Source organism: Haemorhous mexicanus, chromosome 4, assembly GCF_027477595.1.
Source record: "Haemorhous mexicanus isolate bHaeMex1 chromosome 4, bHaeMex1.pri, whole genome shotgun sequence".
Taxonomy (NCBI): domain Eukaryota; kingdom Metazoa; phylum Chordata; class Aves; order Passeriformes; family Fringillidae; genus Haemorhous; species Haemorhous mexicanus.
The window spans coordinates 37,810,520-37,835,721 of record NC_082344.1 but is presented as its reverse complement, the minus strand read 5'-3'; the positions used below and the strand labels follow the sequence as shown (position 1 = coordinate 37,835,721).

The 25,202-nt window shown below is 37.6% G+C and overlaps 2 long non-coding RNA genes across 2 annotated transcripts; one reads left to right on the top strand and one right to left on the bottom strand.

Moving 5' to 3' along the window:
• Positions 1–6,966: 6,966 nt before the first annotated feature.
• LOC132326395 (uncharacterized) lies at positions 6,967–19,537 on the bottom strand. The gene is made up of 2 exons (XR_009486224.1): positions 19,408–19,537; positions 6,967–7,469 (listed from the first exon to the last, which is right to left on the bottom strand). It is a non-coding gene; the product is annotated as an uncharacterized LOC132326395 (long non-coding RNA).
• Positions 18,632–23,218, top strand: LOC132326396 (uncharacterized). The gene is made up of 2 exons (XR_009486225.1): positions 18,632–18,849; positions 20,427–23,218. It is a non-coding gene; the product is annotated as an uncharacterized LOC132326396 (long non-coding RNA).
• Positions 23,219–25,202: the final 1,984 nt, after the last annotated feature.

Here is a 25,202-nt window from a genome sequence, read left to right as displayed (position 1 = left end):
AATCTTGCATACAATAATTCAAAGAATGGCAAGAAAATCCATGCTTTTTACTTAAGAGTTCTAAAAAAAATACATTTGCAAGACTGGAGTAATAATTAAAGGATGATAAAATTATACAAAGTGTCAGTTTGGCAAAGTAAATATTTTATATTAAATATATAACAAAGCAACAAACCACTGCAGTCTTTCAAATCAGCCCTGGGAACAGTGAAAATTTTAGTAAATGATAAATAAGATATATCCTTGGTGACTGGAAGAGGAGGAGGAACAAAGAGTAGAAAGGAAGAGGAGACGAATTATGGGATGCCCAAAAGCACCGACCCATATCACGACCCTTAATTAGTACCTTTGTAAATATGTTTTGGTTACCTTCGTGATCCTTGCAAGCAGCCCCCAGCACGCTGTGCTGTGCCATTAGCGCTGCACTTTCATCTCTGTGGGCCAGGAGCCACAGCATCACAGAATTTATACCTGCATCCTTGTCCCTCAGGTCTGCTAATCTTCCTCAGCAGGGCTGTAAACAGCACCACTCAGATTCCCTTTCAAATAAAAAACTCAATGAAAAGGAGAGAGGGGAGATGTGCAAATAACTCCTCCCAAGGCCATGACCTCCTCCATCTGTCACAAGCAGAGCAGGTAGATAAGGGGTTTGCTAGGAGAGCATCCTTTCTGAGTGCCCGCACGGTAAATCAGCCTGCCGATGAAGCTTTGACAGGTGCTGATATGAAGGGCTGGCAGAGGCCACGCGAGAGCTCTGTGCTACTTATCCATTATTTTCCTGCTTCCCGAGGGTATTTGGAGAAAGCAGAAAAGATTAAAATCTTCCATCTCTGTAAGGAGTTATTCATTCCTCTCTCACTAAAGTCTGTGCATCTCTTCTGAAGCATTATGTTGTTCTGAAGCAATATTTCACTCCAAATCTTTTGCTTGAGAAAAGAAAGACACAGGGACATGCAGCTAACATTTGAAGAGCTATGTTTTTATCAATTTTAATTCCAATTATTACTTTGGTCTTGCATCCAGGTGTAAATTGCTAACATTTTATGCAATTTCCACAGAAGAGATAGTTAAATGTTACATCTAATATATCAAAGATAAAATTATTAAATTCATAAGAGCATTTCTTTGATGTACAGTACAAAATTTTCTACACTTTTTTTTTGCTATATTGAACCAATATGACCTTTACTACAGTCATCATTCCATTACTGATATGAGCAAACATGAGTAGTAATAAAGGAAATTTCTTATCAACAAACCCTGCCACCCAGAAAAAATGTCACATTTTACATCTGTTTCACTCAGCTGAAGAGATCATACCCTGGAATCTGATATATTACATCTTTGTAGAAAACTTTTATGGAGAAGGTTATGGGTAGATTCAAAAAAAATAGAAAATATACATCAAAGAGTAATCTTAAAGTCTAAATCCACAGTAGTAGCCCAAATGGAATATGCAAATAAGGTTTTAAGCTTCCAGCATGACTGCTTCCAGGACTAATTTGAATTCAACCCTTTTGAGTCAGACCATGTGAAGCAGAGTAAAATGTCAAATTTTAGGGCTGAGTACTTTGCCTGAATTCTAACAAAGCAAGTAAGAATATTAAACTTCAAGTTTTTGTACCACAACACTAGCATGTGCATTCATAAAATCATACCCTGTCCAGGCACTTGCTCAATTTGGGATTTGTATCAGGAGTGCACTTTTAAAGTAGATATCCCAGTAATTCTGAATTAATGTACTTAGTGTCATGGAGAGGTACCAGAAATTGCTAACTGGATTCTTTTTGACCTAATTGTGAATTGAAGATGAGTACAATAGATGCAGTCCAACTATTAAGGGGTGTTCAATCCACAGAAGCTGATTATCAACTAGTCTGAGTAAACACACCTGAAATACATGGATTTGGGTGCTGCATTCTTGGTGCCAACAGGTTTGCCCTGCAAGCCTTCTCCTGTGGGGCTGCACTACTTGCTTCTGTAGATATAACTTCAACCTTCTGAGTTAGAACTTAGCCTTTTTGCAGTCAGCCTGGCTGTTGGGATTTAAAGATAAGGTGAACATACTCCCTCACAGTCCATGGCAGCTCACGAGTGAGCCTCAAAGAAAATTAGAGAATAACAAGGAGCCCAAGTACATTATAGAATGAGATAAGAAAATCCAAGACAGGCTATATATTTTTTTTTCTTTTTTAAAATACAATACTCATTTTGTAATTGATCTGCCTTGAACAACCTCAAAAAGTTGTACAGGTTGTAAAGTCTGAGCTAAAGTTTGAGTTAAAGGTTGGCCCATATGTGCACACGTGCACATGTGCAGATATATTTGCATGGCTTCAATGCCACTGTACTTTGAGTGTTACTAGGAAAGCAATGAGAATACATCTTGAATTCCTTAATTTAAAAAAATAAGTGAATGCTATTTTTAGCACTTTTATATGACCTTTTTTTAGAATATATAACTATATAGTCCCATGAATTTACATTTGTCAATTATCTTTTAATAAATACAAGATTTACATCTAACATATAAAAGGGAGAAAAAGACTCCAGTGTGTAGCTAAATCTTCCAAATCTTCTCACTCAGACCAACATACAAAGTTTGGTTCTTAGCTGAATTAGATATACTATTTATGTGTATCTGCTTTCTTCTTTTGTGGCTTTTCCTTCTGAGTGCAATTACAACGTCATCTTTGAAGACATTATTGCTGGAATTAATTACTTTGCCATATACCAGAGCAGTGGCATCCTGAATTTGTTACATCAAAGGATATTGGCTGAGAAGACAAATAATTAAATGACCCGTAACACAGGTAAATGATACTCCTGGGATCAAAGGGATCCCCTAGGAATACTCTGTGCTGCTTGGTTCAGCCAGTCATGGAAAATGTCCTTGCAAGGGCTGTAGAGAGGTAGCTTTGTCAGTCCTTCAAAGTAAGGGGTTTCCAAACAGGATCTTCCTGTTTGTTTTCCTTGTTTGCCAGTTGTTCAGAAAATAGGAAGATGAATGTAAGACTTGGTCAAATCTCAATTCATATGACACAGGTACTTTAGTACTTGGAGGCCTGGCTTCCGAGCCACTTCCAGTGAAATGGAAGACAGTCATCAGGAGTCTGTCATGGAAATGAGTGGAGATGGCTGGCTAAGAATTTTCTGGTGCAAAAGTTATTTCCTTTAAATCTTAAATTAAACCAAGACCATTGGTTTTTAGTCCTATAAGTTCTATACTGCTGCAGTGATAATCTGGTGTGATCAATTCTTTATGCAATTTCATGTAAAGTAATTGTTCACACAACTTTTTTCTTATTCTTAGTGGTTTTTATTACCGCATTACCTTATTTTTATTACCCTTAAGCTTATGGCCTAGATCTGCACTTTTGTTGAGGTACTTTCCATTGCTTTCTAAAATTAACTTTCTAAACGAATAATACTCTTTCTTTTTTGCTTCTTACTGTTAAAAGCCTACTAAAACTCAATAAGGAGGACAACAGTCAGAAGAAACTAGACTTCTTTGTCAGTGCAGAAATAGTACACTAAGGAGCAGTGACCACTAAATTTCAGAACAAGAAAATAACTACTTCACCTCTATGGTGTCTCTTGGAAAGGATTGCCTGCCCTATGGGGAAGTCACTCTTATGGGAATTTTTGATAAAATAGTAATTCACTTCAGCCCTGAGGATGTAGCCATTAAGCTGAACAAGTCACTTCCAAAATTACAGGTCCTCTTCTCTAAGTAGTGCCATGAGCAGGAATGGGCTAGGAAGTCCAAGTTGTTCCCTTACTGGATTTGGCTGTAAGAATTTTCTGACTTCAACAAAATTAGATTCACATTAAATGAAAGATTTACCTTAAGCCAGAATCTTTACTTGGGTCCACCACAGCTGGAAAACTTTGAAATGTGCCACAGAAGTAATGGTTTTAACATGGCAGGAGAAGGAGGATACTTGGGAAGAGCAGAAATTGCCTGCAGGGAAGTTTACAACTTCAATGTGGTGGATGACATATTTTGTCCTCTTACAGAACAAAATGCATGTTTAGAAGAGTATCTTCAAACTGTGCATAGTAACAGAAGAGAGCACAGAATTTTAATCTGGCAAAGTGCAACTGCATGTTCCTAGTAAAACATCTGCCTCTTTAATATGTGTGCATAAAAAAAAAAACTGCTTCCTGTTTCTTAATGTTAGACAAGTAATTAGGTGAAGCTTCTATGGTACATTCATTGTTCCAATGTTTATACCTACAAATCATTAAAATTAGGCTTGTTGTGACTGGACAATAATGTAAGAAGTGATTTTATCTCCATATGTGGGATTTGCCAATGTGTCTGTGAAAGACTCATCTTTGCCTGTATAAGAAGGCTGACTTGGTTTACTATGAAAAGTTTTAAAGTGATACAATTCCTGTGTGGATGTTCTTATTTCAAAGTACCTCCTGTACAGTTAATCTTAAATGGGTTTGCAATCAGACTCTTAACTAAGTGTATGATGATCTGTTCAGAGGATCTCCTCATGTGGAGAGAAGCTTCTTTGCAGTATTTAATCCTAATTTTTGTCCTAAGAGAGTCTCCAAGATGAAGCTGAAAATCATCTCCACCTAATGTCAGCTTCTGTTAGCAATAGCAGTTTAGTAATGAGAAGGGCACAGTATATTGTCCCCTTTCAAAGTGGAATTTTACATGTTCTTAAAGCCATGACTCACTGAGCATGTAAAGTAGGAACACAGGCCACTGAAAACATGGATTGAGATTTAAAAAATATAATTTAATACTATAATTTAGTTAGTACACATGACATTTTCTAATACATTTACTGTACTGGGTGGTTGGTCTTGTACAGCTTTTATTAGTAAAAAGAAAGTTCTCTTTAGTTTTTCCCAGAATGTATGCAAAAGCTTGGACTGTAATTCCCAAGAAGAATTGGACATTCATGCTTCCAAACCATGATTCTGAGTAAAGCGCCCTCTTATCTTTGTGTCAACACTGAAGTTTTCTTTCCTGATGTATCTCCCTGCAAACGTGAGTTGTTTTGAATGAGAACACTGGATGAGAAACAGTGTTTTCTATTTAATCAAAATAACTAATTTGTAGATTAAGTGTCATCCAAACAATAATTTAAAAAAATAATTAAACCCCAAGTAAACTAGGTTTAAATACACTTTACTGTAGCTCTTAAATAAAGAGAATTAGAATATGTATGTGTTGGGTTGATTTGTCCTAGAATGACTTGAAATCAAATCATGACAAATGCCTATTAGAGCACTTTCTCTTAGAAAGTTTTGTTTACATAGAGATCTCCCATTAAGTATGTTTATATGACATCTTAATGAAGAGAAAAACAATTATTTCTTTTGTTATGTTTTATGTCCAGACTTACTGAAGTAGTTTTGAGTTGGAGGAAAATATTGAAAGAGTGGGCCTTTAAAACATAATTTGCCTGGTCTGTGGGTGGTTTATTCACTATGTTGTTTATGTTCTCTGGTTACATATTTGCAAAAATAATTTGTTGTTTACACAAGGCAGATGGTATCTGCAGCAAACACTATTTCAATAATTTAAAAATGTTGCTACTTGTTAAACTTCTTATGTTATTATTTCACTAGTTCGACCATGGTTTCAATGCCAGTAACATTTAATGAGATCTAGGAAAGTTAAATCAAAAACCAAGCAGATGAAATAATGAAGACAAACCTGATCTTGTCTTAACAATAGTGTGCATGCTAGTAGAGACAGTTTCAGGGACTTTTGTTACCAAGACGTTATTTAACACAGTGTGAAGCATTTTTTTTTTTTTTTTTAATTGAGAAAACTTGGCTATAATAAAGCAGTTTATTATTTCAACTGCTATTTAGGCTATGGAAAAAGTGTTATAATACAATAATTCTATGAGCTACTTCCCTTGAAAGGCAATGACTCCCAGTGAGGTTCTGCAAATACCACAGACATATCCATGTGCAAGTGCAAAGTGCAGCCTTCTCAATGGTGGTTTTCTTCCAGTTCAGATTTAAAGAGGCATCAGCTACTGAGATGTCTTTCCTTGATATAAAAACAGGGGAATAATATATTTTACCTGGGAGCCTTTGACAAAGGCTGTGCTGGACAAGGATTACTGGCATTGTCTGCTATTACCAAAAAGCAATTGTAACATAGATGTCAGTTTTGATAGCAAATTGATTTGTTTTGGGAAAACAATTTTTGTGCTGGCACTGTATACACACCATACCTTGGCTGACCTTGGCTGACCAAAATGTATTGTTCCAGCAAGTGGCTCTAGCATTTACTTAGTCATGGATTATTGTGCAGATTGATTATTTTTTAAATTAGTGGTTAATATCAGAAGAAGGTGTTCTCTTTACTTTCCTGAAGAACATGGCAATGTGAAAGCAGTGCATCATAATTAGGCTGCTCAGCTATTGCCATCTGAAGCTTTGTGACACAACAGGGTCAATTTAGTGATATTTTTATTCATGTCACTCTGGTGAGGAAAATAATTACTTCTTTCCTCTGCATATTACACCTTGTAGCCCAGCCCAGAGCTCTTCCAGTCATCTCCTAGTATGCAAAAGGGAGTTTTATAACAATTAGCCTGTGAGCTACTTTGTCCTTCCCTTTGCTTCTTTTTGCATGTGGATAGAAGAAAGTGTGGGTGTAGCACTGGTTGAGACCTAAGGGAATGAACAGGATCCAGAACCTGCAGAAGTGCTTTGTGCATAAGACAAGAAGGATCAGTTCCAACCTCAGCCTTAGAAGTTCAGCAGATCTTCTGGGCTTCAGGCAGGAAGAGGTATTGCTTCATTAGTTATATCTGCTCTGTGAAGAAACTGAAGACTGCAGTACCAAGGCTGATGGAGGCACTTTGCAAAAGCAGCAAATCAACCTGATTTTTGTAAAGCACAGAAATGAAAAACCCAACATTTGCCTGGTACTTTTCAGTCAGCCTCAGAAGCTTATTAATGATAAGGCAAACTAAATAACAGCTGCAATAATATTTTTTATTGTAAAATTTTTCTTCCAATTCCAATATTCTGTTGACTGAACAGGTAGTAAAGTAAATACACTGCTGTTAAATATTCTTTATAAATGACTGAAAAGTGGTGAAGAAACAAAAATAACTTCTGAATGCAAGTTTCTCCTTGGGAATTTAGAGCAGATGTGCTCTGTGAAATAAGCCCTAGTACTTTTATGAAGGCCATGAAGTGGGGCTGTAAAAAGGTGCTGAAGCAGCTTCATGGGTCGTGGTTCATTAACTCTGATTGTCACGTCTGGATTCCATCTGATGGATGACCAGGTCCTTCCTTTCTCACATCCGTTTTCTCACTGTCTTCAGGTGGCCAGCATCCACATACACCTCTTTCAGAAATGTCTCCAACAGCGGATTGGGTAGTATTCTAAACCACTTCAGTCATATTTGAATGCTTCTTTTTCTTGTTGGATTTTCTCCTTTTCTTGTATTCTTCCTGTGTGAGGCTTTCCTCTGGAGAGAATAAAGCCATCATTAATGAAAAGCATTTTAGATGCTGAGGGATTATGTTACAGAAAGGTTTTCCTAATGGACAAGACTTATTTTTGAAGGTCACAAAGTTTTTACACACATTGAAAATGGAAAGTGTAAAAAGTCTTATCAAGGCACCATGTGCCTTCTGATTTCAGGCTTGCTATAAGGGAGTGAAAGAGCAATGTTTTACATACCGCCCACCTAAGACAGCCACATAATTTATAGTGTGGGGCCATCTGTGTGTTTCCCAAGTTCTTGGTTTTTTATTAGAATTAGCTCTGAGCCAAAAGCAGAACATTAACTCTAAGGGAGAGGAAAAGATGTGGAATAAGTAAAGAATGTTCCTCCCTTTATTTCAGGCTATTTGCGACTGAAAGTTGTGTCATGATTGTTTGCAAGAGGAAGGAAAATCAGTTAACTGAGTTAGTGAAATTACCTAAAGTAATTAATGCTTTCAGACCAATGTCAAATAGCACTTCTTTAGCAGTGAATATATTTCATTTGTACATAGAACTATCTGTTTTCCCCACTAAAAATAGCCAAAAAATTTCACAACTTGGAAATTTTTTGGCAAGTCTAATTCCAAAGCATAACTGAAACCTCATGTCATGGTAACAGAAGGAATAATTTTTCTTCATTATGGGAGATTACAATTTGGTTTTCAGTGCAGTTTAAGAACTTTTCTTTAAAATAAGTAAATAAATAATGATGTGGTTTTAAGGGATAATTTCATTAGCATGATTGGTAGAAGGAAATTTTCTGGAATCAAGAAAAAAGATCTGTAAATTTTCTGAGCTTACAAAATCAAAGTCTAACATTTCATAAGGTTGTGCTTTCTTGGCTGTTAATATTGTCATAAGTATTCAAACCGTCTTTAATTTTATATCCCTGATAAACTGTGCCAAAAAAAAATCAGTAAACTTTAAGCAAGTGAAACAGTTGAAACACTTCATGTATTACTTTTAAATGCATCAAAATTGTTTATAAATGTAGCTAAAGTTTTGAAAAGAATTCTTACAAATCCACAATTAATAGCACACCAATAACTTTCTAGAACTTGCCAATATTAAATATCTACAAGTGTATGTATTTTTTTAATTTTTTTTGAGTATATTCGATTTTTGTTAATGATTTTTTCCCTCAGAATCCCACCATATCAAAATTGTCTGATACTGATTTTTCAAAATCCCTTCAGCATTTAAACGTCTTTTAAAGTTTTTTCTATATTTTAAAATAGGAAGAAATATCACAGATAAATTGAGTATCCAACTTCCCACTTCTGTTAACTTGTTAAAAGTTCACTTTAGTTATTGAGAAATGCACTCGCTGTCTATGTAATTTATCAGTGTTGCCACAGTATTATTCACTTCTTTGGGGTGTATTACCTGAGCAGATTTGTAATGCTTTTAGTTACAACCCTAAAATAATATAATATGCCTAACAAAATAAAACCAGCCCCTCTTACCTCTGTTTCAGTGTGTCTTGTGACTTTTATTAAAAGAACCTTCCTATTTTCTAAAACAGTCTGGTTCCATTCTGTAGTAGTGTTGTAGTTTGAGAAGAAGTCAGTATTTCGTTCTGAGCTTTGTATACTTATTTAATTGTTTTACAGCCTCCACTATTTCATTATTTATTACAAGTTGGGATCAAACTAATCCTGGTTCAGCCATGGCATGCTAAGCTCATTAATTTTTAAGTCTGCAGTTTTCTCCATAGTGTCCATGTGCCAGAGGGCATTAAACAGAGATGAAAGCTGGTGGCTTATTCAACACCATCTCTGGTCTTTAGTCTCACCATACTTTTGTATTTTTACTGCCTGAAAATTGACTTTTTTTCCTCCTGCATTTTGTCTATGGGTAAGGAGATTGCTGACTATTTTCACACTGCAATATTTAAACTTCAGCCTGTTGTGGGCTTTTTGAATTTTCTTTAATAACAGAAGGAAATGAGAGGTGCTTAAATGTACACATAAACCATTTTTATGCAGAGCTCTCACTTCTTCAATCTCCAGTGTTAACTTATTTCTTTGATTTCCACTTTTCCTATGGGAAGCTCGACTATGCTTCACTTTACTGTTTCATATGCATCTCAGTCATGTTTTCAGATGTTTGACCTTTACTAGCTGAATAAAAAAGAATACAGTTTCTGCTTTGATAGCATACAAATCCTGAAATTTATCATTAGGGAGTTACTCCATTTCCAGCTCTTTCTTTTGGACCACCTCTAGTGGTTTTAAAATTGCAGTCATTGCATAGGCCTAACATACTTTGATATCTGATCTGTACAATCTGCCATCAAAGAAAACAAGGAAAACATATATATTTGACCCATTGCATAAATTTGCAGCAAGGAAAAATATATTTCCTGAGAAGACTGCTGGTGCCTTTTAGATACTGTGATGTCTAGTTTGAATTTCTTTCTTTTCTTTTTTTTTTTTTTTTGCTATTCTCTCCTCTCTATCTACTCCTCTATATTTTCTCCATGACTGATTGGTCCTGAAGTCCTTAGGCATCTGTGTTCTCACCTTTAAAATACGTACTTTTGTTTTTGCAGCCTTCCAAAGAACAGCGATTCAATACTCCAAGTATTTGTCTAACCTGTTCTTTAATTATGTCCTCCTATATTTGGACTGTTACTAGATGGAGGCCTTTGCTCTGGCCTTGGTAGCACACCTTTTTAGAATTGTTCCCTCTGGATGGGCTCACGAGCCTCATTTGTCTGGTTTAGGCTGTGGCCTGAAGCAAACACGGCTGATTTATGTGAGCAAAACAAGCTCCAGATGAGCCGTGCTACCTGCTCGTGCAGAAAGGGAGTGCTTGGGGCTACCTAATCACTGCTCATCTCCAATGCCTTGGTTGTTAATTGTCTCACAATGTTTCCATTTTTTATAAACATTTTTGATATGTAGAGGTCACTGAAAACCAGCTATGCTTTCACCTTCCGTTTGCCTGGTAAAAAGGCATACATTTTACTTTTCATTCTGCCTCACTGAGGGCTAGCATTTTCTCTTTTTCCTTCAGCTCCTGATCCTTAGGTTATCTTCCATTGAAACCACAATAACAATCTCTTAGTGCTATTGTTGGTTTGGGTTTTTTAAGAACTCTGTCAGCTTCCCTTAGGCTGAAAAGTTTTCTTGAGGTTCTGTAAGTCAGGATTATCTTTTTACATGGAGCAGAGAGTACAGAAATCTTTAACTTTAGAGGTTAGTAGATTCCTCCCTGTATTTCAGTGAAAGTTGCATGAAATTCAACTATAATGAGGAAATATATTGCTTTTTATTTTAAAATATTTTCATATTTTAAAAACATGTTTTATAAGTAATTTTTTCTACTTAACCTTAGGTATCAGTCTTCATAGCAAAATTATCTGGAAGGAGGGAGATTTTATTTTTAAGCAATGCAATAGAGCTTATCTTTGTTATAAACCAGTTTGAGGACAGATCCATCACTTTTTTGTAAAAATCTGCCCCCACCTTTTCTTCACACTCCATCACCCACAAACAAAATGTCTCTCAAATTGAAGGCTGTAGAGTGAAGAATACAGGGGACTAAAGAAAACAAATTTTATTTTGAGATATGTTAGCAAGATTCCAGCTGGGTCTGGCAAAAGCCTGCCTAAGGTCACTTATCTGTGTTTCTACAGTTGCCTCTCCTTCACAGGTGCAGTTAAGCACTGGCCTGAGAGAGCTGTGTGGGGTCAGTGGAGACAGGGGCAGAGCTCAGAAAAATAGAGAGTAGCACATGAGAGCCAAGCAGAAGCATCGTCTAATTCCAAATTTCACTCACATTTCAAACATTTCTGGCTCCAAGATGAGTCTGAGTGCTTGCTCACACGTGTGGCTTTGCCACGTTTGAAGAATGTTCTAGGACACAAAGCCAGCAGAGCTCCCTGAGATTGGTAAGCCCTTCCTTTCTGTATTCTTTTAGATATGAATTCTTCCACAGGCAGAGAACTACTTGTAAAACATAGCCCTCAAAAAGTCTTTTCTAGACACCACTCACATAGATGGAGTGCAAGAGTACCATATTTTTAAGGGGAAAATAGAATTAGTAGACAGAGAACAGGAGCTGGTGGAGTAATCTTATTTATTGCTTTCTTTGAACCCAAGCTGTTATTTTTTTAATCTGGGAATGACTGCTTAACCTCTCTGGCACTTACTTTGTTTTATATATATATATATGTATGTATGCATGTATATCAGCAACGTTTACCTCCCAGGGAAAGAAAAGCTGTTGTATACTTCTGAGTTTAGTAAGAATGTCATCCAAACCATGAGTGTTACCCAACATTTCAAAAGCGGTCCTATGACAGCAATATGGACTGAATTTAGTCCTAAAATAATATATGCCAGTTCCTTAGGGATTCCTGGGAAAGTCTTAGTGTTCACTCTAACTCCCACATTATTAGTTTGAAAACACAGAGCTGTTTTTTTCTTTCTTTTTTATCCTCCCCTGCAGGGCTTTTCAAAGGTGACTTATTTTCCCTGAGTTTTGCCACTGAAGGGAGTTATTGAACTTTAAACTTTATATGCTGGGAGGCAAAGGGGTGACAGGAAAGCACCCTGGTAATATTTTTATATGTGGGAAGACTTGCTATAGACCTATTAGGTTTCTCAAAAAGTTTTCTCAAAGAAAAAAAACAACAAAAAACCCAAACCAACAAAACCCAAGACAATAAAACTACCTTGCTCATAAAGACCTAGAGCCTTTGGATTTGGTGTTTGATGTTGATACTCTTGTCTTTAAATACCTCAGTTTTGTTCTGATCAGCACATGGCATCTCATGGTCCACTCATCATGGCTTTTTTGAGTTGAAATCATCAATTCAATCTGCACTTGATGGAGCAGTGGCAGAGGATGTTTAGGAATGAAAGCATCTCCCTGGTCCTCACACTGAGTGAATGGGAGGCAGGGAGGAAAAGCACTTGCTGCTACAAATTATAGAATTTTCCCTTGCCAGCCAAATTATAGAATTTTCACTCTCATCCACCTCTTCCTCTTCTGGCCTGTAGACCATTAAGTACTTTCCTAGCAACTAAAATTGTTTATAAAATACCTTCAGACAAAGGAGTCGCTATAATTATTTCAAATTAAATACATTCTTTTATTTAATTATTCAGCAATTACCTGAAAGTTTTCACCTCTAGGACCATGCCTGTGTTGCCATAGAGATGGTTGTGCTTCAGCATTTCCTGTAGTTCCATCCAGCCAAGGTGCTACTGCCATTAAATCTGTACACCATGGGTGGCCCTATGCAGATTTTTTCACCAGAGTAAAAGACCCTACATTTTCATTACATGGTGATAGTCTGGTTTTAGTAGTACATCTGAAAATTCTGCTGTAAGCTATATTCTTTTCCACAAACCTCCACGATTCTTAAGAGAAATTTATATATGATACAGAGAAGAATATGAAATATAAAAATCCTCCCACAGGATTTAATTCTCAACAGTTTTAAAATACTTCACTTTAAATAATCAAATTTGGAACAGAATTATATCATCTCCCACTTTCAGTGTCTTCAAAGAGCTGAATATTTGGGTTACTTATATTTTTAGAATGCCCTCCTCTTGCATTGATCTTCTGTTAGGTGTAACACTGGTCTTAAGTACATGTTTGCTATTTTGGCTTTAGGGCTAAAAGTTGGTTTTCTGAGCAAAAATCACATACAAGTTTATTACTGATTTGTGAAAGGGATATTCTGATTAACAAAGCTCTCTTTCAACTTGAAAAATTGTAAAATGCATCCCTGGCTTTTTAAAAACTACTTCAAATGGAAATTCATAAGGAATCTTTAAATTATAAAGCGAGAAATGAGGAACAGCTGGAATGTACCTCCATCCTCTCATATGTCCAAGGATGTCATTGCCACTTCCTTGGTGCTCTGATAATATTTTTAGGTGACACCTGTTATAATTGTGATCAGACATAAACATGGCTCTGAAGGGATTCTGATTCTGAAGAGTCTTTCCCAAGTGAGTCTTTCCCACTGGAAACCTCATTTCTAAGTACTGCAAGCAGCAAAAGGAACATATGGCACATACTGAGGGGTCTTAAGTGTTGTGGTGATTTCATTCAATTTGAAACCATGATTAAAATATCTGCTGTGACACCCAAGTAGTACTTTAGAAGTCTATAATGCAGTATAAAAAGCAGCAGAGTTTAAAGCAGTTACTGAAAAATACCTTTCTTTTTTTACTACAGTATCAAACACAATGGTAAGGAGCTCAGATTTATAGTTGATTTTAAACCCAGGAATATAAACTCCAAATTCTCTTTCATCAAATAAACTGAAATTTTACTGTAATCTCACTTAAGTAGGTAGAATACTTCTGAATAATTTATAATACAAGTAAAATTTTGACCTCTTATTAGAGCAATACTCAAAATATTTTAAAGAGTTTTCACACAGGGCAAGATGGAGCACTAATGACAGAAGGAACATAGGTGTTAAAGGAAAGTGCTGATTGTAGCAAAGCCTGAAAAATGCTAATTACATTATTCTAAGCAGTGACACAATCTTTAACAAGATGTGAAAGTAACCTGAGAACAGTTAGGCAGCAGAGAAAAAAAATCATTATGTGACTGTGTAATCTCACAGTCTTTAATGCTATTAATTATGCCAGTGGGGTGAACAAAAAGCCCCAAGCTAAAGAGCCTAAACCTGACTATTTTGCTGGTTTAGAATTTGAAAATACTGACCTCTAGAGCAGAATGCATCAAGCATGTGAATTGTGCTATCTCCCCTTTTCATGGATTGAAACTGGTGCAAAATTATCAAATCAATGCAGGCCACTAAGGACTGTCCCAAGGATGGTGAAAAGTGCCCCTTTGTGACTAGGGGAAAGTTAAACATTATCTCTCCAGGTTTCCTCCTGCAGATCTAACACTGTTGTTATGTGCTTTAATTTTCCCTAATAAGAACAGGTGCATGGCCAAGGCTCTTTATTTCTGAAATTGTGCTTTGTAGGTAACATACAGGTGAAGATTGATTCAGCTGGGATGAAAATGTGTAAAAAACTTTATCATGTCATGCAAAGTTATTTATTCAAAATTATTCAGGAATTCCTAGTAATCAGTTACAAAAAAATGCCTTACATGATTTGATATTTCCTTTTCTATGGTATTTCCTTTTGTATGATATTTTGATCTCCAGTGTCATCAGATTTATTGACTAGTAGGAAACAATGTAACTCTCTTTCCTTCTTGCAGTTCTCAGAACTTGGCCCATACCCATTTCATCCTGTGAAATAGTGGTTGATGTACAACATTTATTGCTCCCTTTGGTGTGATTTTTGAAGGTTTTAGCTGATGTCATTTTCCTAGACCTAACCTGTTCTTTGTAAATGTGTGATCACTAAGTTTGCTTAGTGAGCCTTTATTTTTATAAGAAAATGAAGCATTTATTTTTATATGAAATATAGAGCCTTTATTTTTATAAGAAAAAATATTAGAAGGGGCTTTGTCTGCAGATTTGTGTGCTTGCAGCACTCTGTATGAATCCATGGCCTCACAAGGCTCACCAGCAGTTTGTAAACAATAGAAGTTATCTATAGAGAAATCGTGGAAATATTAAACTTTCCTAATATACAACATACCAAAATATTAGAAGTATCTTAAACATCAGAGGATGCATTTATTGAGTGCATTTACTGTTTGTAAAACTTATCACTGCTTATTATGTCAGTACTCAAATCACTACAAGTAAAGTCCTCAAAGTCAGCTCAGACACCTCAGTTTTTAGGGTCACTATTCTTAAACATGGAAAATTTTAAGTAATTAAAATGTAAGTAAATCTTTCAAGTACTGGTTTAGTGTAGGCAATCCTTCCTTTATTTCCACTGTATGTATAGTTGGTTTTGTGTGTTTTTTTTTTTTTTTCCTTGTGAAAAAGAATATAGATAAGGAGAAATAAATTTTCTAGGTATCTTCCTTGCTGTCTTACCATTTGGATTATGCTGTGTAAGTGGAGCAAAACAGTAAAATTCTTCCACTGAAATTCAATTAGTGCATATGAAATCAAATTTCCCTGAGGCAAAAATCTGCTAAGTAAATAGAAGAACTCCCTTGCTGCACCTATGTTTGGAATAGCTTGTCATACAATGGAGATATGAATGGCAAAACAGGCATTTTAATCTTCAGACTTGAGATTTCAATTCTAGCAGACACTGCTGAAAGCAAAGCTTCCAGGGATTCATGTGCTGTTTCTGGTCTTTGCAGGATAATTCTCCTCCAAGTAGCAGAGCTAGTGGCTCACGGTGACCAGACATCTCCCTCCAGTGGGAGATTTATTGCATAGGCTCTGCTTGGAACTGTTCTTCTCATGGCTGTCTGTTCTTGGCAGCAAATGCATCACAAGTTCTTAAAATCTCCCTCTCTTTTACCTTTTTACAATAAATCTGTCATCTTTTTTAATCCTTAGAACAAAACTCTGTGAAGCACATTGCACTTTGCCTCAAGGAGCTGTTGTTCTGTTCCTGACAGGAATACTGGTCAAATAGGGAAAAGAATTAAAGTCAAGGCTTATCTCCTACACAGAAGAAAGGATCCTAGAAAATCAGAGGACTGCTTTCTCACAGTTATTCCTTACATAAAAGAGCTACAGTGGCACTGGGCCATGAAAATTGTGTTCCATGGAAGTTGGGACAGTGGGTTTAGCCTCTTCTAAAAGGGCAGGAGGAAACACGTGCTGCAGCCTCCATCAGAACATCACACCACTACAGATTTCCAAATTTTACTCTAATCCATGTCCTGCAGATTGTGCCAGATGCCATCCTGTTGGCATCTAACTGTAAAGAACAACGTGTAATGCCAGCCAAAAAGGCTTTAGAACACAGGCAATGAGTTTATTCTTGATTTTACATTTAGGCTTTCTGCAAGCTTCTGTACTACTTCCAGTAGCTACTATTATGCATAATGATGCATGCCTTATTTTAAATTTAGTTTTCTGAGTTAAGTTTCCTTATGACAAATCTAGTGAAACATTCCTGCATTTTTCAGCAGTGTTCTTCTATTTTTTTGATGCACCAAGCATCTCGGTTGTTGTGTTATCAGGAGTTTCTCTTACGTTCACCTAATGAATAAATGCTCTCAGATTTCTTATTTTTCTTCCCTGAACAAAGAACAGCATTCCAAATATTCTGCTTCTCTTCTTCAGGTAGATACAGACCTTTGAAGGATGGCATTCTTTACATTTGCATGAATTGCTGCATTTGCTCAAAGGTAGAATAATCTTACAGAATATACTCTCATTTTTCAGAGGGAGGAAAACACTTACCTTTTAATAGAAGGTAAGCATACTTCTCACTTCCTAATTGCTCTATTTGATATGTCTAGTTTGCCACACTTAGCCATGCACACTCCTCTCTCCCAGCCCCTTTTCTCCATTGAACTGGCAAATCTGAGCACAGGTTTTTGAGCTAGAACGGGAACAACAGATTTGCACTGTACCCTCTGCTATAGAGTACCATGATAAAATACTGTAATATGTGGGGAGATTGGCTTTTTAGAACAATTTCCCTCAAAGCTTGTCTTAGAAGATTGAGAAATACAGGATAATATTTCAATTTCTCATTTCCTTCACCTAAATAAATATCTGAAAAATACACACTGTGTTCTGTGTTGTGGGAAAAGCAAACACTGTGCAAACTTCCTGGCCACAGGAGAAAATAAAACAAGCACAGTCATATTCCTGCAAAAAAAGTACATCTCCTCTTAAATAACTGAACTGAAATAGCTGGAATATAAATTAGAATCCTCCTGTAGCCTTCATTTTCTGTTCAGATAACATGCAAGAGGGAAATCAAGGGATACTTCTTCCAGCTGTGAGTAGAATGCCCTGGCCCAGTGCTGTATGAGTGTGCTAACAGGCTGATGAAGGACAGCACCTCCTTGAAACACATTTCACTTAGCTCTTCTAACCAGACCTCTGTCAACATTAGTGCAAAGAGGGTGTAAGGGTTTCATTCTCCTGCTGCCACTGTAACTTAGGCAGAAGGCTTTTTAGAGATTCCCTGCTTGCTGGTATTTCCTCTAAATGCAGATTTTAAAGAAACATTGTAGGAGAAAGGCATAAACATGGTAAACAAGCTCTGCTATTGCAGAAGGACCTTGCCTGAATTTGGGGGTTATTTAACTAGAATAGTAAGCATGATTTGTTCTCACAACAGTTCTGTCCAAAATCGTTGTGTACAAAGTTCTTTGAATATAGTTCTATTCAGGAAAGTGAGAACTAGGCCTGCTGAGGGCACACCAAGGTTTTTGAGATATTTGGCATCTAGGAGCTCTTAAATCAAGATTCTGCTCTCATACAGTGCTCAGCAGAAGATTCAGTTTTCTCTTTGAAAGTGTGGCTGTGGTGATACAAACAGGTCAAGTGAGATGTTTGCATGCAGCTTTGACCCTAAGGAGATGCTGTCAGAAGCAGTCATTCTGCAGCTCTGTTGTGAGTTATTGTGGAAGCTGAGGGCAAGGAAAGGGACCTAACCTTGCCTTTGCACAATGGCAGGCATAAGTTTAAAAGCAATATGCCTCTGTTAACTTTCTTTTTTGATCTCAGTTATAGACTGGTGAAACAGGGTCTCATTTCCAAGTTCCTGCCTATGCAGAATTGGTTGGTTGCCACGAGGACTGCACGCCTTGCAACACTGCTGCCCCCATCCTCCTCAGAGCGAGAGCAGTGATGGCACTACAACAGACTTCTCCCAGGAAAAACCGCCTGTGTCCGCGCTGTCTGAATGAGGTCAGTTCTCATGGCAACCACACTTTAGCCACAGAAATGTGCATTGTTTCCAGGCACTTTCCCCTTCTGTGCAGAAATGATGTAAGATCTGAGGGAGCAGAAGAGCAAGAAAGAAACCTAATTGACATGCAAGCGGCAAGCACTGTGACACTTCCTTACCTTTCATGCTGTCAGATATTGTTTCACAGACTACTAGGCAGGCCAGAGTTTTACAATATGAGACATACATTAAGAGCACTCCACTAGGATTGTTCAAAAAATGTCCATAAAATAAATATCTTATTTTCAACAGAAATCAAGGTAACACAGGATTAGTTTCTGTCAGATAGTGCAGAAACAACAGCTATATTGCTGTGTGCCTCGGGAGTTTATTGGAGTCTCTTTCTCCCTACCTCCTTTCCTTCCCCCTCCTCCAGCCTGAGGAAGCCTAGCAGGGGTAGGGTGATCCAATGGGAGGCTGGGAAGAAGAGAGGAGCTCCTTTACCAGTAGGGATGGCCAGAGCTCCCTGCTCCTGCTCCACTCCAGCAGCCCCCATGATACTCCTGCCAGCAAGAGATTCGATGGCATGAAGGTGGCAGTGACAGCACTCCTGGGACACGGGAATTCTCTGCCGATGGTGTAAGGTTATGTTTAATCTCCTTTGTAGAACTAGCAGGGGATGTGGTTGGGGTTTTATTCAGATTTCAAAATTTTTTGAATGGGAGAAAGACGCCCCCACCCGTGCTTTTAATGGCATTGTCACTCTCTTAAAAGGCAGCAAATTCTTGGCTTCAGCCGCATGAAAACAAACTTCTACCTTGATTACAAGAACATCCTTAGTTTTGCCAGCCTAAGCACTTTATAACTCCTCAGATCACGAAGCAGAACTGCTGCCAGGAGAAAATCCTCCCCCGCTGAGAGCAGAGGTTGCTCACAGCGCCGATCTCGGCTGCGTGGCACAGCTCCGGCCAAGTGGGCAGAGCCGGCTCTGCAGGGTCTCCTTCTCAGACCTCACACGACTTCTATGCCAGTGACTTTTCCTGATGCCTTAAGCAATTACTCTGTGTCCCTTCGAATGGTATTCCTAAAGCTGGTGTCAGGTACTGTAAGTCCATCGGCAAGATAAACCACAAAACACGTAGTTAGAGTATTAGTTAGTAAAACCTGCAAAGTACTACACTTATTTTAGATCGTTACCTTCTTTGTTGTCATGGGAGTCACTGTAGATAGAAGCCAGGGTAAACAAGGTGAAAATGACAAAAGCCAGCAAGATGAAAGCTACTTCAAGGTTTGTGAAGGGCAGCTCCATGAACTGCTACTGCTTCGCCTGGGAAAGAAGTGTAAGCGTTTACTTGTCTGCCTGGCTGTGGAAAGGGACTGCTCTCAAAGGAGCAGTTCAGTCTTTACTCAGGAGGATACTACATCCTGGTCAAACTGGTTAAGTCACTTCGGTGGCTAAGAGGGAATCAATGCTGCCGGCTCATACAAGAATGGAAGCTCGAACCCTTTTTGCCGAGGATTCAGAATGTGCTGCTGCTCTAGGGGACCCTTGGAGCAGCTGCACTTGACTGTATGTGCAAATACATCTATATGCTATATTTATTTTTATATGTTTTTGTGTGCAAGGCATTTAATAACAGAAACATTCCTGGACTCTGAAAGAGTAATAAAACCCCATTTATATATAAAAAAAATAATCTATAATGATTTGTAGGAAAGCATGATTTTTCCTGAATAGCAAAACTGCTAGAATATAACCCCCCCTGCCTTCTTTGTAGTGAAAAGTTTGACATGTATGAGAGAAAGCCCGAACATTACCACCAAATTGCTAATCAAATCCCAGTCAATAGGCCAGGAATTCTGAAGTCAGTGGAAGTTTGAAGTGTTCAGTTGCCCATATGATTTAGCTCTAAAAAACACTCTCCCAGAAATCTTAAAACCAAGGAGTCCGATACAGTCTATGGAGTTTGGGGGGGGGGGGGGGGGGGAAGGGGGAAATTGAAAAAAAAAAAAAGAAAAAGAGAGAAAAAGATAATGACTTCAGTAAGTAAAGAGAAGCTGGCACTTACTGATTGCCAGCGATTTGTGTACATATTCCATTGGGTTTTCTTCAAAAGCATCCCACTTCTATGAAATGGACCGAGTTAATCACCTGTAGCTGGGAGGACCCTGCGTACCTCCCTGATGCTTTGCAGCCGCTGCCTTGCTCTCCGCAGGTACAGCCCACATCGGACCAGAGGGCGGTGAAATGGCAGGAGAGGCACAGCTCGGCATCACACGTGTTTCTCCTCTACCTGCCTCCAGGATGCTGGCACGTGGAAGCAACCACAAGGCACAGAAATTGTAGCAATGCCTTTGGGGCAGTCAAGACTGAAGTTTGCACCTTGTAAATCGTGTTGGATTTTAAGCCCTAGTGAAATATTAACATGATTGTAAACAAGACTAGCAAGTATAAGAAAGAAACCCAGCTCAGAAAATGTATCAGCAAGAACTTTGAAATTCAGGTCTATGCTGATTATAGGTCTAATTATTAGAATGATATCACTGTGTCAGCGAAAAACAAACCTGCATCGGTTTGACTTACATAAAACAGATCCCTTTGAAGGACCTTTCTGATAAATTTGTGAGGTTTTTTGGGTTGAGCCTTGGTTTGAAAAACACAAACACCATTTATACAAACTGAAGCATCAGACACCTTGGATTGCATTAGCTACGTGTTAATTAAAAGGGATCTCTACACTATGTTTTAAAATATTCTGATTATTCTATTATTTAAAAACATAAATAGCTTGACATTGCTATTTCTGACCTTTTGTATAGTGATCTAAGCAGGAATATTTCCACAGCAGGCAAAGGAATGATGCTTATGAAAACCCATGTCAATACACAAGAATAGAACACATAAAATAGAACTACTCTTTAATTAGGAGAATGTGGACATGACCTGAACATTGTCACTTCCAATGTATCTTTTGTTGGACCACCTTTGCAACAAATATTTCATTAGCAACTATTATAAATTTCTCTTTATTATTTTTAGTAGTGAAATAGCAGTTACACATACTCAGCTTCATTGTCTACATGATGGATTGGTTGTGCCATTTTATTAAATAAACTAAGGATTAGCTATTTCAGCCAGAGGAAAACTTACACCTGTGTATACATTGAAAAAATCTTTGATTGACTGTATTTATGCTTTCTCGCTCTTTGCAACAGATATAGAAATATCTGCCTGAAGTTAGATGTGAATTCAAAACTTGCAGCTTTTCCTAGAAAGACAGTGAAATTCTTCCACTTCCCTTATCTCAATAAAGCTGCTGAATCTTTCCCGCTCTGCTTAACTGATAGAAATAAATTTCTGTGCAGTTAAAGATGGGGCCTCTTTCCTGAAATCATGCTACAGTTGATGAGAGGTTTTTTTATATAATAGCCTGCAATTTCTTTAAGCAAAACTGATGTATTTTGTATTGCTGGGGGCATGTGTAATACATTCATTTAGATAAATGAATATTTTGCCTGTACATCATGAAATAGTTAAATATCAGTCTGTTGTGGGTTAACCCCAGCCAGCAGCCAAGCCCCAAGCAGATGATTCCTCACTTTACCACCAGTGGGATTGGGAAAACAGACAGAAGGGTAAAAGATAGAAAACTCACTGAGATTAAGACAGTTTAACAGGAAAAGCAAAAGCTGCACACACAAGCAAAGAAAGCAAGGAATGAATTCACTGCTTCCCATGGCAGGCAGGTGTTCAGCCATCTCCAGGAGAGCAGGGCCCCACCACAGGTAACAGTGACCTGGGGAGACAGGTGCCACCACTCCAAATACCCTTTCCTTCCCCCTTCTTCACCCCACTTTATATACTGAGCATGATGCCACAGGGTGTGGGAATGCCCCTTTGGTCAGCTGGGGTCACCCATCCTGGCAGTTGTAAATTAGCATCCTTTGCTAACCTAAAGCTGCTAGAGGACCTGAGGAGCCACTTCCTCAGGGAATTATAACCTGATCAGTCATGTGCTGTGGAAATAAAGGAGATATTTTATTTGAAACTTCTTAGCTATTTGTGCAGCATAAGTATGTGCTTGCTCATTAGCTCCAGAGTGAACTGAAACAGAAAAAAATAAATTAGATAGATAGTGTGAGAAAGGTAAGAGAAGGGCTGTGGAAGAAACAGCCAGAGAAGCACCAGCAGAAAAAAGTTGCCAAATGAACAAATGACAACATGTATGGAGTGTACATATCAAAGAGAACACAGCCTTTGGACTTACATATCTGTAGCTTCCTAGTTATCTAAGTATAATGGGCATGTTCTAGATTCTCATTTGTTGACTCTGCTCATTTTGTTCCCTTGTGTTTTAATCTTATCAAGGCACAACTTAATTCAGTTATGTTAGCTGTGAGGAATGCAATGAGACATAACTTTAATATGGTATACTGAAACATAACCAGTCCCATGCAAAGTAAGACATTTATTCACTTCATAGGATCTATCTTTATTAACAATTATGTATAAATGGTATTGTAGAGATAAATTTGGCTTTCTCCCTAGGCCTTGCTGCTCCTATGGTTAATGACTGGGGAAAGCTCCACTGAGAGCACACATCCTTCTTTGTTATCTCAGTAAAGAAGTGAGCCAACAATCTGAGTGAGTCAGCAAGGAACATAAAAAAGCTCTTGGCAAATAATAATAATAAAAAAGGCAGTTGTACAGTCATAATGCTATTACAAAAAAAATGTTGGTGTTTCTCTAAGTCTGCCTTTTTCTTACCTATGTTTGCAGCTAGACTGTGTTCGGTTCAGGGGCATTTTCTATTTGCAGAAATTTCCAGTGAAAGGTAGTTTTTCCATCTACCCTTTTGTGGTTTTTTGTTGGGTTGGTTTGTTGGTTTTCTTTTGGTTTGGTGGTTTTTTGTTATTGTTGTTTAGGTTGTTTGGTTGGTTTGGGTTTTTTGTTCGCCGGATGTTGTGGCCAATGTCTTTAATATTAAATGAACCTGTGTGACTTAAACTTTGCTGTCCACGTGTTCCATGTTTTTTCCTGCCTGAGGAACTAGCACAGTTTAAAAGGTGAAAGATCCTGCTGTATTTTGTATTTATTTCTGTGATATTGATGAATTCATAGCAGCAGTGGAATGAAATTTTGCTTGTAAAACTGAACCTAACGCTGCTGATTTACAGGAACAATTCCAAATATGAGTGATTATTTTTATTATTTTTTGTTAATAACAGCTTGAAACCCTCAAAGGTCAGAATGCAGATGAGTTCAATGTAAAATTTGATTACTTTTGTTCTGTCTCATATGACAGCTGTACATGTAGTGCTAAGCACATCTTTATAATTTCTTTCATAATGCTCGAAGACATTTTCTGTGCAAGAATATAACGATGAATAATTGATACTTATTCTATTACAAAGGAAAGACACATTCAGTGTGAAATGTGAACATGTGGCAAAACTTCTGGAGCAGGGCTTTCCTTTAACCAACTTAGGCTTGAAATTGTTGGGGTTTAAGCCATTTGAAAGAAAAGATTTGTCAAAATGGAGTTTTCTATATCCCAGTTGTCACTGGGTTATAGAAAATTATCACATAAAGATTTGGGAGGGGTGTGTACACACAGAGGATGGATCAGCTCAGGGCACCTCAGCTCCAGAGGCCAGGAGGGTGCAGCCCATCCCTGTGCATTTCTTTCCAGAGCACCTTGTGGTAAACCAGTGCCGAGTTGAGACTGCCATCACAGCCTGGGATGTTCAGCTGGTTTTACTCCAGGAAGAGTCAGCCTGCCAAGCTCTGCAACAAATATGTGTGCAGGGGGAAGAGAAGGGTTTCTTTGTCCTCTGTAACAAATAAAATTGTAATATTGTAATAGTATATGTTTTAACCAAAGTGAACAGTGGGACTGTTACTTTGTGTGCTGTTATATTGAATTCGTATGGAGTGGTATTTCCAAAAGTATGTGTACCTAATATTCTTTCCTTTAAAATACTATGAACAAAAGCAGACAGAAGACATCTCTTTCAGGGAAACGTTATCTTTCAAACTTAACTAGGGTTAATTGGTCAGAGTTTTCCCTTTTTTTTTTTTTTAAATTGGCACTAGCAATAAGGACATATAAATATGTTATTATTTGGCAAAATAATAACTTTAGATTAAGTGAACTATTAGGAAAGAAAGGATTCAAAATGTTAATCAAAATGCTAATTAAAATACAATATTTTGCCTTCACTCAGAATCTCAACTTAAAAAGAAAAAAAGTGGCTAAAAATGTTTTTAAAATCTCTTGGTTTTATGTTGTTTCTTTTTCCTTTTTAGCAATGATTAGAAAAACTCTCTGCCTGTGTGTCGAAGCATCTCTATGGCTCTACTTCAGTGGAGGTTCTTAGTGACTCAGACAGCCTTTCTAAGAGAAGATTGATGATTTTTAATAAGCTAAATTGTGGGATGCAGGATACACCAACAACTGAAACCCAGCAATTTGCCAATTGTGATATTCAGAATTGTGTTATTGCTGAAGCATCCTTTCTCCAGTGTCCATTTCCTTGGTCCAGCTTTTTTTAGGGTGTATGTATCATCCTTATCCCACTACATTAGTCATGTGTTTTCCACTGAACAGCAGGACTGCAGCTCACCCTCTGCCCCTCCCTTGATTAGAGGTGAATTGCATGTGCAGCAGAGCCTGGGTAGGGCTTTGGTTTGTCCCTTTTCTCCATAGACATGTTGTTGCACATTTCTCTTTAGAAAATTTGTATTAAATAGTTGATTCTAGGTTGTTCCTTGAGCAGAAATTGATATGCTTTGGTGTAGTACACACCACCTCTTGGACTTCAGTAGAGAGACTGAACTGAAAATTCTGCAATTGCATAAGGACAGCTTTCTGAATTCCCTTCAAGCTCCTTTTTGTTAGGTTTTTAGGTTTTTATTTTCTTTTTTAATAGAGAGAGCAAACCGAGACTAAATCAGAAAGTATGCACATCCTATCTTGTGAGATATTAGA